Source organism: Acartia tonsa, chromosome 12 (genome assembly GCF_053477335.1).
Source record: "Acartia tonsa isolate MP-2025a chromosome 12, ASM5347733v1, whole genome shotgun sequence".
Lineage (NCBI taxonomy): Eukaryota > Metazoa > Arthropoda > Copepoda > Calanoida > Acartiidae > Acartia > Acartia tonsa.
The window spans coordinates 22202568-22219972 of record NC_137271.1 but is presented as its reverse complement, the minus strand read 5'-3'; the positions used below and the strand labels follow the sequence as shown (position 1 = coordinate 22219972).

At 32.1% G+C, this 17405-nt stretch overlaps 1 protein-coding gene and 1 long non-coding RNA gene across 3 annotated transcripts in view; one reads left to right on the top strand and one right to left on the bottom strand.

Annotated features, from left to right (window-relative positions):
• The first annotated feature begins 4214 nt into the window (after nucleotides 1-4214).
• Nucleotides 4215-17405, top strand: part of LOC145334064 (uncharacterized) — a 29561-nt gene continuing 16370 nt past the window's right edge. The window contains exon 1 of the mRNA XM_080179347.1: nucleotides 4215-4978. The gene's annotated coding sequence lies outside the window, so the exon portion shown is untranslated. The remainder of the gene's footprint in view (nucleotides 4979-17405) is intronic.
• On the bottom strand, nucleotides 9093-17154 carry LOC145334079 (uncharacterized). 2 transcript variants are annotated; one of them, XR_013884705.1, is made up of 6 exons: nucleotides 16811-17154; nucleotides 13448-13658; nucleotides 11699-11768; nucleotides 11121-11173; nucleotides 9931-10004; nucleotides 9093-9183 (listed from the first exon to the last, which is right to left on the bottom strand). It is a non-coding gene; the product is annotated as an uncharacterized LOC145334079 (long non-coding RNA). The 2 variants fall into 2 exon arrangements; XR_013884706.1 differs by having other exon boundaries at nucleotides 13457-13658.

Genomic DNA, 17405 nt, shown 5'->3' with positions numbered 1-17405 from the left:
AAATATTTTAGAATTGGACAGAGCTAGACAGAGAAAAAGAAATCTGGTCCCTGCAAAAATAGGTAACAAGTGCTAAATGGCTAATTAATTAGGGTATTGTCCAGAAATAACCCAGTTAAAATTTATTGTTTTAACCCCTTTCTACACAACGGTCCCCCCCTATCTCCATATATACGTCAATCTTGAAATAATTGACCAGGTGTGACATTTGTGTCCAATGTATTGTAATATAATATTTATTTTGAACTAGCGTTATCTCTGAATTAGACTATTATTAAATGTTTCAATTATCTTGTGGATTTCATACTTTCCTGAGGATTCCTTAAACATTAAGGAACAATTTAGAACTACAAGCAACTCTAAAATGTTTACCAACCTTGTGCATAACTGATATTAAAGTTTTAAATTTAAGGTGCAACACACGGACAAACGGACAAATCAAAGTGTAGTAACTAAGAATCGTGATTAGGTTTTTTGTGGTAGGGTTCGGTGGTCAATACTTGAATGAGCTAGATAAATAGCCTAAAATCGTCACAGGACATATTTCAACCTTATTAAAATAGAGGGCCCAATTTGTTCAATATTGAGGTCTTAAGCTTTAGACAAAAAAACCTAGCTTCTTTACATAATAGGATTTAATTTTGTAGGTATATTACAGCTTTTTATCCATCTCTTACTAACAATTGTTTATGATGGTATTTTCAAACATATTCAACTCGACATAGGTAACATAGATAATGAGATAGATGGATAGATAGACAGATGGTTAGATTGGTGGATGGATAGATTAAAAGATAGATTGGATACGCTTGTAGATAGAAATGACAAGGATAGATAAATGGATAATTTTATTAGATAGATGAATAAGAGAAAGTTAGAAACAGGTAATTAACCCTTACAGCTCGGGCCCCAATTCCCACCTTAATAGATCGGGGGGGGGGGGGGGGGGGGGGGGCTCCAAGAGCCCCCCCCTCTATCTCGGCTCCTGTTACAGATAAAGACGTAAAATTTTTTTCTGGTGGTTCATGTGTATTTTTAGAGAAAATTACTTTTTCTAGTCATAGCAGCCAGGCCGCTCCTTAGCCGCTTTTTAGCGGCCAGCCGCTAAATTTTAAAACAGCTGTAGAGCGGCCAATTTTGCAGCTAATATGACCAAATTTTAGGACGAACTTTTATTTTTCATAACAAAAAAATTACATTTTCTGATCATCGCCAAAAAACGGCAAATAACGGAAACCGCCATTTTCGGCGGTTACGGCGGTAAAACGGCGGTTGGCGGCGCCGATTAATATTTTTATCTGTTTGATGTTGCTCAAGGATTTACCAAAAAAATTTATAGGACTCTAGCTGTAATAGAAGCCACGATATTCATGATATATGTCTGTAGTAAAAGCCGGACAAAAATCGGTCATAAAGTCGGTCAGGGAGCGGTCAAACGGTCATAACACATTTTTTCTCAGAAAGTCATTGATATCTAAGTATTCACCAAAAAAATTTTAGGTTTCTCCTTATACACAAAAGTCATAATGTAGAAATTAAGATTTTTTTAGAATTTTTTTCTAATTTTGGTGCTACCCAACCGACTTTGACCGGACACCACGACCGACACAGACCAGATATCCTAATAAAATCAACTCTTGCCGACGTATAATTACTAAACTTAAAAAGTCATGAAGTCACAGCTCTCCATCTTACCTACAAAAAAAATGAGATTGAAAAAACTAGAGGGGGGGCTCTTGGAGCCCCCCCCCCCCCGATCTGTAAGGGTTAAGTCAGGGATCTAAAGGGATAAGACATACCGATAAATTTTAGTACACCTCTAATGATGATACACAGAATTACCCCTTCTGTAAATTGAAATTAGTGGTTGAAACGTTTGAACAATCAACTTAATTAACCAATCAATAAAAATTCACTAAAGTCCCCAAAGTTGTTAAGACAACGAATAAGAAAACATTATTATAAACTTTGGGGACTAGTGTAATAGCCCATTATTCTCTTTCTCTTTGTAGAAAGATGAAGAGAAGAATTATATTTTATTTTATTAAAAAGTATCTTAGGACGACATTTTTAAACTATATTTCTAAATACCAAAATTACAATTATCAATCCATAAAACTTGCTATAGTATATATCAAGATATGTACCTCTTTATACTCTAGCGGATACGCCCCTAGATGCCTTTAGGTACACGTAAAATTGTTTCTTTTAAATCTATTTTAGAATAAGCTATTTACAAAAAAATATTTTTTTCGCCGCTTGATGCAGTGTTAAATATGTTTATAGCAAATTGCAAAAATGTCCGCAAGGCGGCGGTTTTTTTTATATTTTTTTTATTTTTGTCGATTCCTCTAGGAATGTGGTGGTACCCTCCCCAAAAATAGTTATAAACCTTCCCGGGACCTACAAGCTACTTCTACAAGTAGATCCTTCGGTACTTTATTATAAGGATATCCATTTAAAAATTTATATATCTATATGTATATCTTACGATCTTATCTATGATATTAAGTCCAGTGGTTCTAATAACTATATATCTAGAAGAGAAAGTACTAATATCTGGCCTCATCGGAGTCACTATTGACTTTATTCATTGTTTTCTAAGCCTAGTGGTTCTAATAACTATCTATCTAGGGGAAATAGTGTTAATACCTTACCTCACTATTGACTTTATCCATTATTTTTTAAATCCAGTGGTTATAATAACTATCTATCTAGAAGAGAAAGTATTAATATCTGGCCTCACTATTGACTTTATTCATTATTTTTTAAGTCCAGTGGTTCTAATAACTATATATCTAGGGAAGAAAGTGTTAATATCTGGCCTCACTATTGACTTTATCCATTGTTTTCTAAGCCTAGTGGTTCTAATAACTATCTATCTATGAGAGAAAGTATCAATATCTGGCCTCACTATTGACTTTATCCATTGTTTTTAGGTTCAGTGGTTCTAATAACTATATATCTAGGGAAGAAAGTGTTAATATCTGGCCTCACTATTGATTTATCCATTGTTTTCTAAGTCCAGTGGTTCTAATAACTATATATCTAGGAGAGAAAGTGTTAATACCTTACCTCACTATTGACTTTATCCATTATTTTCTAAGTCCAGTGGTTATAATAACTATCTATCTAGAAGAGAAAGTATTAATATCTGGCCTCACTATTGACTTTATCCATTATTTTCTAAGTCCATTGGTTCTAATAACTATATATCTAGGGAAGAAGGTGTTAATATCTGGCCTCATTATTGACTTTATCCATTATTTTCTAAGTCCAGTGGTTCTAATAACTATCTATCTAGGAGAGAAAGTATTAATATCTGGCCTCACTATTGACTTTATCCATTATTTTCTAAGTCCAGTGGTTCTAATAACTATATATCTAGGGGAGAAAGTGTTAATATCTGGCCTCACTATTGACTTTATTCATTGTTTTCTAAGTCCAGTGGTTCTAATAACTATATATCTAGGGAAGTAAGTGTTAATATCTGGCCTCACTATTGACTTTATCCATTGTTTTCTAAGTCCAGTGGTTCTAATAACTATATATCTACGGGAGAAAGTGTTAATACCTTACCTCACTATTGACTTTATCCATTGTTTTCTAAGTCCAGTGGTTCTAATAACTATCTATCTAGGGGAAAAGTGTTAATATCTGGCCTCACTATTGACTTTATCCATTATTTTCTAAGTCCAGTGGTTCTAATAAATATCTATCTAGGAGAGAAAGTGTTAATATCTGGCCTCACTATTGAATTTATCCATTATTTTCTAAGTCCAGTGGTTCTAATAACTATATATCTAGGGGAGAAAGTGTTAATATCTGGCCTCACTATTGACTTTATCCATTGTTTTCTGAGTCCAGTGGTTCTAATAACTATATATCTAGGGGAGAAAGTGTTAATATCTGGCCTCACTATTGACTTTATCCATTGTTTTCTGAGTCCTGTGGTTCTTATTTGTGGATCTCATGAACTAAGGTTATAATTTAATTATTCACTATCAATCAGTCATTCAGTCTGTAACGCTATGTGATTTTCTCAGCTGCTTTTCAAGATAGGCCTATCAAATTTTAACCTCAGGGTAAAAATAATCTCGGGTGTGAAATAAATAAAATCTCAATTCGTTTTTACTCCCACCCCCCCTCTCAAAAAAGGTTGGACTTTTTGAGTCTTCTCCCTCACTGTTGTAACATTTAGGATTCCATTTGCACGAGTGCTAAGAAGATGTTTGCCTAGAAGTAATACTGTACATCCAGCCACTGAACCTACTCCGCCCACAGTTTCACATCAAAACACGCCCCCTGAATCTGTATCCAATCCATCCAGACACTGAAGTTACTCCGCCCACAGTTTCACATCAAAACACGCCCCCTGAATCTGTATCCAATCCATCCAGACACTGAAGTTACTCCGCCCACAATGTCAAATGAAGACACACCCCCTGAATTTGTATGTAATCCATCCAGCCACTGAAGTTACTCCGCCCACAATGTCAAATGAAGACACGCCCCCTGAATCTGTATCCAATCCATCCAGCCACTGAAGTTACTCCGCCCACAATGTCAAATGAAGACACGCCCCCTGAAATTGTATCCAATCCATTCAGACACTGAAGTTACTCCGCCCACAATGTCAAATGAAGACACACCCCTTGAATTTGAATTTAATACATTTAGACACTGAAGTTACTCCGCCCACAATGTCAAATGAAGACACGCCCCCTGAATCTGTATCCAATCCATCCAGCCACTGAAGATACTACGCCCACAAATCAATACTTTTAGCTAAGCCCCACGTATCTAGGGGCTTTGCATTTGAAAGGAGGTTACAGATAAAGCTCAAACTACCACATGACCTAGATTTAATGCTAAATATAGCTTAAAACCATCCTGTGACCTTAATTTAAAGGCCTACTATGACGAAGAAGTCTATTAATTCAGTGGTTAGCAAGATTTTAACGGACCAACATTAAAGGTACCATCTACTTTATTAGATACTAGCGGCTTCGCCCCTAGCCTCAAAAAATTAAGTGAAATTCGTAAAAGGACCAGGGAAATCTTCTGCAAAAAAAGGACCAAGGAAATCTTCTGCAAAAAATAGGACCAGGGAAATTTTCTGCAAAAAAAGGACCAGGGAAATCTTCTGCAAAAAAAAATGGGGGGAGATTTTTTGGTTTTTAGGGGGGTGGGTTTACATGTGAAATCTTAAAATTTTGCACTCAAATATCGGGGATCTAAAAGGATACGACAATGGCCGCTAAATTGATATACATCTCCAATGATGAAACACAGAATTAACCCTTCTGTTGGTTACAATTAGAGATTGAAACCAACCAATCAAAATGCAATAAAAGTCCAATCTTAATTAACTAATAAGAAAATGCTATTATAAAACTTTGGGTACCATTATTATTATGATTATTTTGGATCAGAACTAAGTTGTAGCCAACAAGCGAAATAAATCTAAAATAATGTTTGAGGGCCAGATGAAAAGGTATTTGACCCCCAAAATCACGAAAAAATATGCTAAAATTACCAAAACACTTTTTTGAATTAATTCAGTTTTTGCTACAGCTAATTTTGAATAAGTTTTTGCTTAATATCTCTTTTAAACTTTAACTCTTCATCATGTAAATGTTTACTATTTTTGTTAATTTTATGCTTTTTATTAAGGGATTATTTTGAATTAGATTTAATCTACTATATTATTACCATACATCTTATAAACTAAATGTACGCTGTTTATGTTGATAATTAAGACTAATAAATTGTTAAGTAATAAAAATAACATGGACGACAACATCCACAAAAGTGAAGCTCTGAAACGGTAGTACTTACGAACATTAACACTTGTAGAATGTCAGAACTTAATAATTAGAATAGAAATGTATAAAAGTCGAAAAATATTTTAGGTAAATTTGTTGAAAAACTGCTAAATACACGATAATAATTAAGGACATACGTACTTACATTTTTGGGAATTGATTTTGGAGATGCGTCAAACCTAACTACTACAGGAATCACCATACAAAGTTTGAAATCGAAAGGACAATTCGAACATGTCTATATCAACGAAAAAGTATCCGTTCCAGACGGACGTACGGACCGATCCTAATTTTAAAAAAGCCTCGCTTTAAAAATACATAGAATTTCATCCTTTGTCACAGGTTATAATCTCATACACACAAACACTAAAATAATGAAATCAAATCCTCTATGAAACAAGGATGATAACATCCATAAAAGCGAAGCTCTGAAATAGAAGGACAAACGAACATTAACACTTGTAGATTGTCAGAACTAAATTAGCAGAATATTAATGCATCAGTACAAACAATATTTTAAGAAAATTTGTTGCAAAACTGCATAAATAGATGATACTGTTTAAGGACATACTTACATTTTTAGGACTCGTTTATAGAGATGCTTCGCTTATAACATTGTACCTTGTTGTAATAGGAATCAGTTTTCAAAAAATCAAAAGAATCGGATAATTTTAACATACAAAAATTTGTTGTCAAAAAAGTTAAAAATCGACATGTTTAAAATGGACGTACGGACATTCTGGTATTATTTATAGAGTTGCTACGCTTTCTAAGTTGTACCTAACTACTAAAGGAATCACCATACAAAGCTTGAAATCGAAAGGACAATTCTAACATGTCTATATTAACAAAAAAAGTATCCGTTCCAGACGGACGTACGGACCGACCCTAATTTTGAAAAAAGCCTCGCTTAAAAAATACATAGAATTTCATCTTTTGTCACAGGTTATAATCTCATACACACACAAACACTCAAATAATGAAATAAAATCCTCTCTGAAAAACCTAGGGATTAGAAATATATATAATCATTATCTCAGTATATATCTAAGAGAGCATATATTATTTAGACACTCCACTGCATAAACCCTCTAACCATTTGCTCAGTGTAACTCAAAGAGAGCGGATAACATTTTGGCGCTCATCATATTGTAAATTCGGGAGAAAAATTGATCATAAGAAAGGTGCAACAATAACTAATAAAAACAAAAAAAAACGATCTTGTTCTTAATTGTATTCCAAAGTGCCTTATTCTTTTAGATTTATGGATTATGAATAATTAAAAGGGTGTGCAAAAGTTGCTTACATTTATTAAATTAAAATTTGCCTCGCAAATGTTAATAGTAGAAATTTCGGGAATGGTCCCTTTTGTAATGTCGCCCAATTAGTGGCGATTCGGCGTATTTTGAAAATGGTGTTTTATAGGTTATTTTAGGTTAGGTTAGGTTATATTTGGTTAGGTGATTGCCCCATAGGGGTTAGGTAATTGGCCCCGCAGGGTTAGAGAGGGGCAAGAAATAGGAGAAAGTTACTGTGAAAAACACGAAGAATCGCCCCATAAGGTGCAATGTTACAAAAAGGGACTTGGATCAACATTTCACCCTCTTAGTCATTTTACAACATACAGAAAATTGTAGAGTAGCCTTGCAAGGGAGAAAAGTAGATCCTAATTTAACTTCTATATTATTTTTCAAAGAAACATCAAATAAATAGATAATCCAGATAAATCTAGTTATGTTTAAAATGATTAATAATTATGTGCCTATAACTTTTCCACCAATAGAATATGCTTATTAACTTGCCTTCTTATTTATGATGAAATTATATTTAGAACAAAAAATAATTCTTTCAAAAATAAAGATTTATAAAAACATCTGGTAAAGTACGAATTCAATAAGCTGAAAGGCACCATAAGAGTTTTCCACGAGTTAACACATGAAAAAATAAGCCTTCCCCCATGTCATAATTTTACCCACATATGTGCAAATTACCACTTCCCTTTAAAGATCTCTCCCTTATGCATTTACTCGTTGAATCAAAACTTAATCCTTTTTATGGTAATTCATACAAAACCACAAAAATAGTAAAATCAATAGTCAAATATTTTCTAGTATAACAATAACAATGGTGTGGATTTTCTGGTTTCAGAGAGTTTTTGCTTGTGAATTTATATAAATTTAATAGTTCTTTAAGACCACGAGAACAGTTATTGGCTTAAATCACTCAAGCATAGGACTCGTTGAAATCACTGATTCCATATCTTCATGTTTAACATGTGCAAAAATACAATGTGATCACTTTACAATTTTTATTTGTTATCTTATCACTTTGTATAAACACTCAATGATTTTTCAAATGTCTCAAAGAGAAGTTAAAAGAGAAGCATTTTGGTGATACTCTCTAGGCTCTGCCAAAGAGAAGTTAAAAGAGAAACATTTTTGGTGATACTCTCTAGGCTCTGCCCAGTTAGCTGGGAAGTAAGGCCTATAAAAGGTGGCCCATTCGGGCTATACGATCAGTAGTGGTGATACTACACTCTATATCACCAGTCGAAAGTCTTGAGGGCTAAGTCGGGTTATAATCTTTGACTAGAATTTAGCTTGAGTAACTTCTCTCTGAGATTTTTGGCCAATACATACCTAAAATAAAATAGATTTTGTTAAATAAAATTATTCCGTTTCCTTAAAAATAAAAATCTGAGATATTAAAAAAAACTTTGTTTATGTATTAGGTATAGGGGGGAAATAATAGGGTTTAAGCCCTTATGGGCAAGTATTGATAAATAGTCATTGAAAGTTTTATAGGTTACCAATAACTTAATAGTTTGATTTCCAATAAACGTATGATCATTGATATACAATCCTGAAACCACCGATAGCACACTATTTTCGGAATAGGGTTTTTAGGTAAATTATATATCTACTGTTTAGTAATCTATTATCTAGTGATTTGGTTTAAATATAATTAGTCATTTCATTGGATAGTATTTTTCTAATCAGACAGATATTAGTGTTTCACTGAATCGAGCTTGGACCGTGACAGGAGGTGAGAGCGCTGCGCCTTGGCCATAGTAGTGTGACTGAAGGGCGCGACTGTTCCGGGAACCGGGTAGTGAAGCATAATAATTGGTTCCGTTACCTACGGATTAACCCAGGTAAGATTTAACTTTTTTTTCTTTTAGGTGGGATATTGGCTCAAGGCCACTAAATAAGTCTTACCAGTAAAGCATCCATAAAAGCGCAGCTCTTCATTGACAAACAATCATTATCTCTTCTATCCAGAGCATAGGCCACGCACAATGGTGCTCCATTTATCTTTGATTTAAGCCTCATTCCATGTGTAGTACAGCAATAACCTAAAATGAATGATATTATTATTGATCAATTAGAAGATGAAATATTAAATCCTCCACCTTATAATCCAGAATATGAACCTGGATTAAATAATGCAGTAAATCATTATCTAAAACTGGAGGAAATACCTAGTGTTCATGTTAGGCCTGAGATTCACTCAGCAACAGCAATGCTTGTCTTAGGCAATAGGCGACAAAATCGCATATTACATAGGCCTCAAATACATGTACAAGACATTCCACCCATACATGAAAATGAGCCAAATATTCAAGTAATAAAACAAGAAAATAATGGAAATAAACCCCAAAATAAAAAAGTAGTTAAACCAACTTCAGATTTTTCGGGTTATGAGTCAGAATCTAGCTATTACAGTGAGGATTTTGACAGACAAAAAAGTAAAAAACATTCTAAAAAAAGGCCTGACAGAATGTATGATCCACTTAACCCACATGGCAATGAGGACCAAAGACGCCATGAACAACATCATGATAGACATGAAAATCGTTATAAACACGATAAAGACAAAACTAAGTCAAGTAAAGAAAGACAAAATAAAAGAGACAATAGTGACAAAGAAGACAGGCATAAAGACAGACAGAATTTCTCTATGCCAAGGAGAATGAATAGACGTAGTAACAGTAGTGGTCCTAGCTCTAGTTCTAGCTCTTCAGATACAGAGTTAGATAGAAGGACTCCATCTACCAATAGAGATAACAGAAATAGAGAGACAAGACAAGAAAATAACTTACTTGGAAATATCTTATCTGAATCACAAATGTGGCAACTCAAACTTCTCCTTCATGAAAACACATCTACCATTGACCTAAATACAGCAAAAATAATTAATCTCATACCAAATAATTTAGTGTGGGGCAGTTGTCAACACGAACGTATTCACAGACAAGTCAAAATATTGGGTAAAATCCCACCCCAATATGGAGAAAAAACTAACCCTTACACTTTTTTTAGCACTTTTAAATATTTGGAGGAATATGAGATCCCCTTTACTCATAGTTCCTACAACAATATTCTCATTCACTATTTTAATGTAGAATCAAGAAATAAGTTAGATATGTTAGAAATAGACCCAAATACCCTCAGTGCACAGGATTTTGTAAAATCGATCCTAACTACCATAGGTGCAGAATTACTCAACCCGCAAGACTATGAGAAACAGTTCTACACTTACAGATTCACTGCAGAAGATGAAGACAGACCAAATAGAATAATAATACATCTGGCAGCCATGTTGCAAAAAACAGGCAATAGTCATGAAAATCAAATGGCCAAACTTAGGGAAAAAATATGTACCTATTTGGTACCACCATTATTACAATCTGCATTTTTGACATCCACAAATGTTCCTAACTTCTCTAAAGAGACAATCTTAAGCTGGTTTAGTAATAATAGAAGCTTTTATACCTCAGCAATTGAGAGAAAAAGAAAGATGGACAGACAAAGAAATGCAAATGTAAACCAAGTAGGAAAAGAGGACAAAAACCCCACACAGGATATATCAACCCAACCTAAACCCACTTGTGAGCATTGCCAAAAGCCTCACTATTCTAGATACTGTTTAAAACATCCAGATGAAGCAGTTAAAAAAGCAAATATGGAATGGTGGGATAAAAAGAATAAAGAAAAAGCTAACAGTATAGTTTGTTTATTGTGTAATTCTGACACCCATGGTAGTGGGGAGTGTTTCACTTTCCCTAATGTCACTCCCTCCAAAGAACAATGCCCACGCTGCTTAAATTATGGTGTATCAAGACTATACCATCCATTGTCGGCGTGCAAACTCCCGCCAACAATGGAAAAAAACTAGTAGGGCAGCCGAGTATTTCTCAAGAAAGCAAAAACATACAATTACAGGTAAAAATACCGCAAGTTACGGATTCTTGGGACATACCCGGCACCCCTATTCTAGGGAAAACCTCACCTCCAAATCAAACTGGTCCCAAAATCAACATCTCTTTGTCCATTCAGATAAACCTGAAAAATTCGGATATTGATTATCAAAATGAAAATATGAAAATTAAGAATGTTGAAGTACTAGAATGTTCGACTACCCAAAATAATGTCAATAATAATACCCAAAATAGTGTAAATAGTAATAATACTAATAAGCTAATAGAAAATATATTAATGGAAAGTCAAACATCTAATACTTCAACATTAAACTGTTCGTCTATAAACAATGATTTAAAAATAAAGGAAAACTCTATTGTTAATAATCCAATAGATAAAATTAATCCGCCAATAATTACCAATATAAAAGAAAATGTGTCTAACACAAAATTGGATAATATTAGTAAATCCCCTAATTACGCGACGGATCAAAAAATAAGTCAAAAAATTGAAAAATTATCTAGCAATAAAATTTCTGTTAATTTGTCTCAACAATTGCTATGCCCAGAGGTACAAATAGGCAAAGTCGATTTAGAAAATAATTTGAGGCAAAAAGAGGAAATAGACGAACAGACAAACATCAGTAAAATAGAAAGCAAAGAAAATTACCCTGAGGATTTAGATGAGCAGAAAATTGACTGCTGCAAAACTGTACAGTCCTCTTACAACACTGACATATCTGAAAATAATAGAATTAAAGAAAAATCAGATTTTAAAAGTGCATTGTGCATGAAAAATGGGGCCAGAAACACTAAGGCTTTATCATGGCTCCAATATCTAGAAGACTTTCCTTCTCAAAATAAATTCATGACAATCATGTTAGTCCTATTAACAAGTATGGTGATTGGTAGTACTCTCGCGCCATTTGGCTTATTATTTTTTATCATTGCATACATTAGTATGTCAAATGGGAGACTATTACTCATTGCCCTGGCTGAACGGAGAACTAACAGGATTGATATGAATAAGCTCAAAACAAAGCCGGAGTTTAAGCCAATTAAATCGAGCAACCGTTTAATTAAAACCCTAAATAAAATAATTAATGTCTTAAATTATATTAGGGTTTATCTAGCTAAAAAGATAAGGTATAAAATAGTCATAATCCAAACGTTTTAAGAATCTCCAGATCCTATTCTTAGAACTATACAATGAGACACAGAGTTTCATTAATAAATTTATAGTATAAACGTATAAAGAGCATATTATTTGATTTCCAATTGCAAAGACCTAGAGCGTTGCAGACGAAAAATAATTTCATCAAACTTTGCTTACTAAGTTTAGCCGTTTAATGCTTTTTACTGCTTTTTGAAAAAGAAAGGGACAATTTTTGTGAAAAATTGTCATTTCTATCTAAACTTATGTGAAGTATCTAAAACTGCCATTATATTCATAATCATCTTTTCCGATTTACAATACTGCATTTTTAAACCTAGTTATTTGTGATTAATAAGACATTTTTTCCAAATGATATATATACTTTGTAGCAAATCAAAATTATCAAGTTTTTAGTGACATCTAGCGACAAATGTAGAACTAATATATTGCAGATGTTCCCAAATTTGGTTTTTGCCAGTATTTATGTTGTTATCGGCAAATTAACTATGTCCTTATTTCAAGTATTGGGTTATTTTCAGTTTCAAGAGATCAATAGATAAATTTCAAAATAATCTTTAACAAATGAACAGTATTTAAACAAAGCAAAAACGAAATTAACTAGGCAAAATACAGAAATCATTATAACTGAAACATAGATGTCCAAGTAAAGGGGTAATGGTGTATTTATCCCTTACACCCCTCAAGTTTTTAAATATCTTACATTACTAACATATAGAAATCCTCATTTTATCCCCATGCTAAGTAAAAAGCTTGGGCGTCCTTGTGTTAACATTAGTTTGCAATTTGCTCTTGGTTCTTTTGCCAGCACCCGGCTGTATTTACATTTTTGAATGATTCAGCTTATTTCAAAGACCCAAACAAAAGTCGTGTAAAAGGTCTTTGAGAAGGGGTGGTTGTTACATATACTATTTATTGCTCTATATACATTACTTTAATGCTTTATTTATAAAAGGCAAGAAAAAATAATAAAAAGTTTGAACAAGAATAGACATCATTATAATTATAAAATAGGGCAATTATGTGTGCATAATGAAATAAATAAATAGAATATTAAAAAGCTCAACAGACGACAATTCTAGTTCTAGAGCAGATACGCTATCTAGTCTGTAACAAATACAGACATATCTAGTTTTGTAGCAAAAAAGAACATACAATCAAAATTATAAAATAACTCACCACAAAACAGCAGAAAACATACAATTTAGTTATAGAATAATTTTGCTTAAAACAACAAATTCCTACCTTCTATACCTCCATTAGTATCCACAAGCCCTTCACACTTTTGCAGACAAATCCGGTACATCTGCATATTACAGGAGGTCCCAATGGAGAGTAAAACTGGTAGGAATTTCGCAATTTTCTCAGCTGTCACCAATGCCATCTTCTTTTCAGTTCACAGTTTCAGTTTCCTCAGCAAATTTCGAATCTCCAAATACAATTACAGACACAATACCTAAAAATAAAATACAAGAATTAATAACAATTAAATAGATAAAGCTATTAAGATTTTTTTTGCAGTAATAAGAAAACACCACACAATAATAAATTAATAGTTGACAAAATTTATGAACAGACATGTGTTATCCAAAAATACAAGACCTTGAAAATAAACATGAACTTGATCCCAAAAGAAATAAAAACTTCTGTTAAACATCGGGTTTTAATAAATAGACAAAGTTAATTAAATCCAATTTTTATTAATTATATGCTTATGTGACGTAAATTTCCAACAGATTATCATCCATTGTCCTATTCCCTTAGATCCCTGTATGTATGTCTAACTAGATCAAATTTTTATGTGTCTAGGTGTCTTAAATTTGATTTTCCAACAGATTATCATCCATTGTCTTATCCCTTAAGATATCTGTATGTAAGTCTAATTTTATCTAATCTTTTTATGAAAACTATTTATTAATTGTGTTTTTATGTGGCGTAAACTCGATTTCCAATATATTATCATCCATTGTCTTATCCCTTTAGATCCCTGTAAGTAAGTCTAAATAGATCTGATTTTCATTAATTATGTGCCTATGTGTCGTAAATTTGATTTTCCAACATATTACCATCCTTTGTCTTATCCCTTAAGATCCCTGTATGTATGTGAAACGTTGTCTAATTTTTTTATGAAAATAAACTTATTAATTCAGTGTTTATGAGAAATAAAACTTGAATTTAAACATATGTTTTGATAATCGCTTAAAAATATGCACTTTTTACTAATTTTTATACACATAAATAAATTTGATTTTCTTGTACTTATACTTAAAACTACTAATTATACAACTTTATAAAGTTTAGGACTGAACTGATTAAGTTCTCTATTTTATAGAAGCTTGAATTAAGTTCCACATTGGCTTAGAGATTTTATTTTTAGATTAAGGCTACAAAGCAAATAATTTCATGTATTCTCAAACTTCATATAGTAAACTATGTAGAAAATCGTATTATAGACAGTTTCCCACTAACTCTAAAATGAAAAAATTACTAAACTAGTATTATGAATTTTTAGTTGGTATTGGTTGAAAATTATATATAATTCAATGCTATACATGAGTTTTAATATAGCTGAGAACCGGTTCTAATCCATCGGATAATAATTGGTCTCAAAGCAATTTTTACATATCCTGTTATCCCTGGACCTCCAGGAAGTTAATTTTTTTTTGTAGCATATAATTGAAAATGTTTAAATAAAGGCCTTTTTGTTATGTGTGGCAAAATGAAGGACTTTTTTAGCCTTAAAACAAAGGATTTCTCATCGGATTATTAAACTTTAATATTATTTCAATTATAATCTCAAAGATAGGGAAAAAAGAATTCTTGTTTCACTAAAAAACGAATTTTTCTGCTTAAATTTTAATAACCCCAAAATATGAGAACTTTTACTAGATATAAAGGATTTGCAGCTAATTGTCTTTTTTTATACAAATGTAAGTAACTTAGAAATTCATAAAATAAACAATATTTTTATTCAGTACAATAACAAACTCAAAAAACAAGGTTACAATAAAATGTCCAAGTAACTTCAATTGGCCCACTTCTCTCCCATAAATAGTTAAAATTATAAAATTATAAAGGCAAAATATTTCATTTTAAACAGTCTGACAAAGAGTCAAATTTAAATCTCCTAAATAGGTTTCTATTGTCAGACAAAAAGTAAACTGTTTAACATTTATTTTTTCCTAAAATGTAAACCGATTTTAAACATCACCCTTGCTTTGATAAATAGGATATTAGCATGCTAAACTATCTCTGATATTCATCCTTTGTAGATAGAGGGGTAGCTTTTTCAATAATACGAAATTAAAAAATAGAACTTTTTCCTACCTAAGTTCCACTTTAATTGAAATATAAATTCACAATTTAAAGTCATAAAATGAATCCTTAAAAGTAAGTAAATTATTTCAAGTATATACAACAAGTTCAGTATCCTTAGAAACATAATATAAAAAGAAATGTTTAAATTTCCCCTCAATTATCAAACAGGAAAAAAGGCATAAAATTACCAATTTTTAGTTAATAGAACAATCTCGGTTGATTAGAATTATGAGAGGTTATTTAAAAAGTTTTTGATGATCAGATGAGAAATAATTATGTATCTATTCCCTTTTAAACAATCAAATATCATAATATTTAAATATCATATTTTATTCACTTTACCTATCCCTCCCTTTATAATTTTATAAGCTAAATCAATATGTGTGTTAAAACATCTTATATATTAGACTATCAATATATCTATTTTTCTCCACTAAACACGATTATAATTTTTACATAAAATGAGAAGATACAAAAAAGTTCCTCCTTCAAAAATTAGATTTTTATAATTTTTACCCTTAAACAATCCCAGTTTTTCCTAAAATAAGTAATAATTGCCGCCGAATAATTTTTGTCAGTTTTTGGCAAAATAATTTTTGATAAGTAGACAAATATAGGATAAACTCGTTTTTCGTGCGCATAAAAACAATCTAAAAATTTTGTGTAATAGAATATAAACCATAGAAGCACTTTGCTCTTTGTTAAAATATTTTTTTCATGTTTGGAATAATTCTACTCCATCCATGTTTATTTTCTCCAATAAATCAATTAATAAATACACTTCAAATCTACTTGTACATATTACCACCAATGATTTTTTTATGCTTCGCTACTAATGGATGTTGTCATCCTTGTTTTATTACATTTAGAATATTTACTTCACTTAAAAATCTTTTGTCTCGAAAATTTATACATAAAAATGTTAACTTTGTCAAAAATATTTTCTCTTAAACAAATTTATCGTTTTTTTTTTAAAATAAACTAGCTACTGTGGCCCTAGCATCTAGGGGCTCTATATTCAAAAGAATCTGGCAGGGCAGAAAATAGCCTAAAACCATACCTACCCATACTTTTTAAAAATAAAATAGCCTAAAACCATCCCAATACCTATAGGTAGCTTTACTGTAAAGAAAAACCATATCGGTTCAGTGGTTACCGAAATTCTTCGCTAAAGACAAAAAGTTTATCACTTTATATTAGGATAAGTAATAATTGCTAGGCCATAAAAATTAAACTGAAAACAAAAAAGATATAACAATAATAAAGTCATTTAAAAACAAAAATACACACATATGTTTCATAGCAGCAAGCTATGCAAATACAATTCAACTGTATCCAAGCCACTTAGGCGGGAGGCACACTCAGGCCATATAGCCCTAAAGTACATTATATAACAGCAGACAATATACACCATGGACTAAACAGCAACACGCACACGCCTGCCAATTTAGCTTGATGAAAAGTAAAAGAAAGCAGAATAACAGCCCTACACTCGCTCGCCTAGCTATATAGGCAGAGAGAAAGCTGAAATACACACCACTTCTAAAAAACATTAAAATAAAGAAAATATATAACACACCGGATCGCACATGCGCAGTTCATACAACATAAAAACAAAATCAACATTAATAAACAAAAACTTTAATCATATTTTTGTTTTGCACACCTAAATTTTTCGCCTTACACGACACTCCTTAATAAAAACAAAACACCAAACCTATCAGTATAGAACAAAAAGCAATATTAATTCTTTCTCTCTTTCTCTCGACTTTTCTCTTTATCACTTTCTCTCACTCTTATCTTAAATCTATAAGTCAAATGATCAATGTCTCTTATCTCAATTACTCTATAGATAGACAGAAAATAGTGTTTTATCATGTTCTAT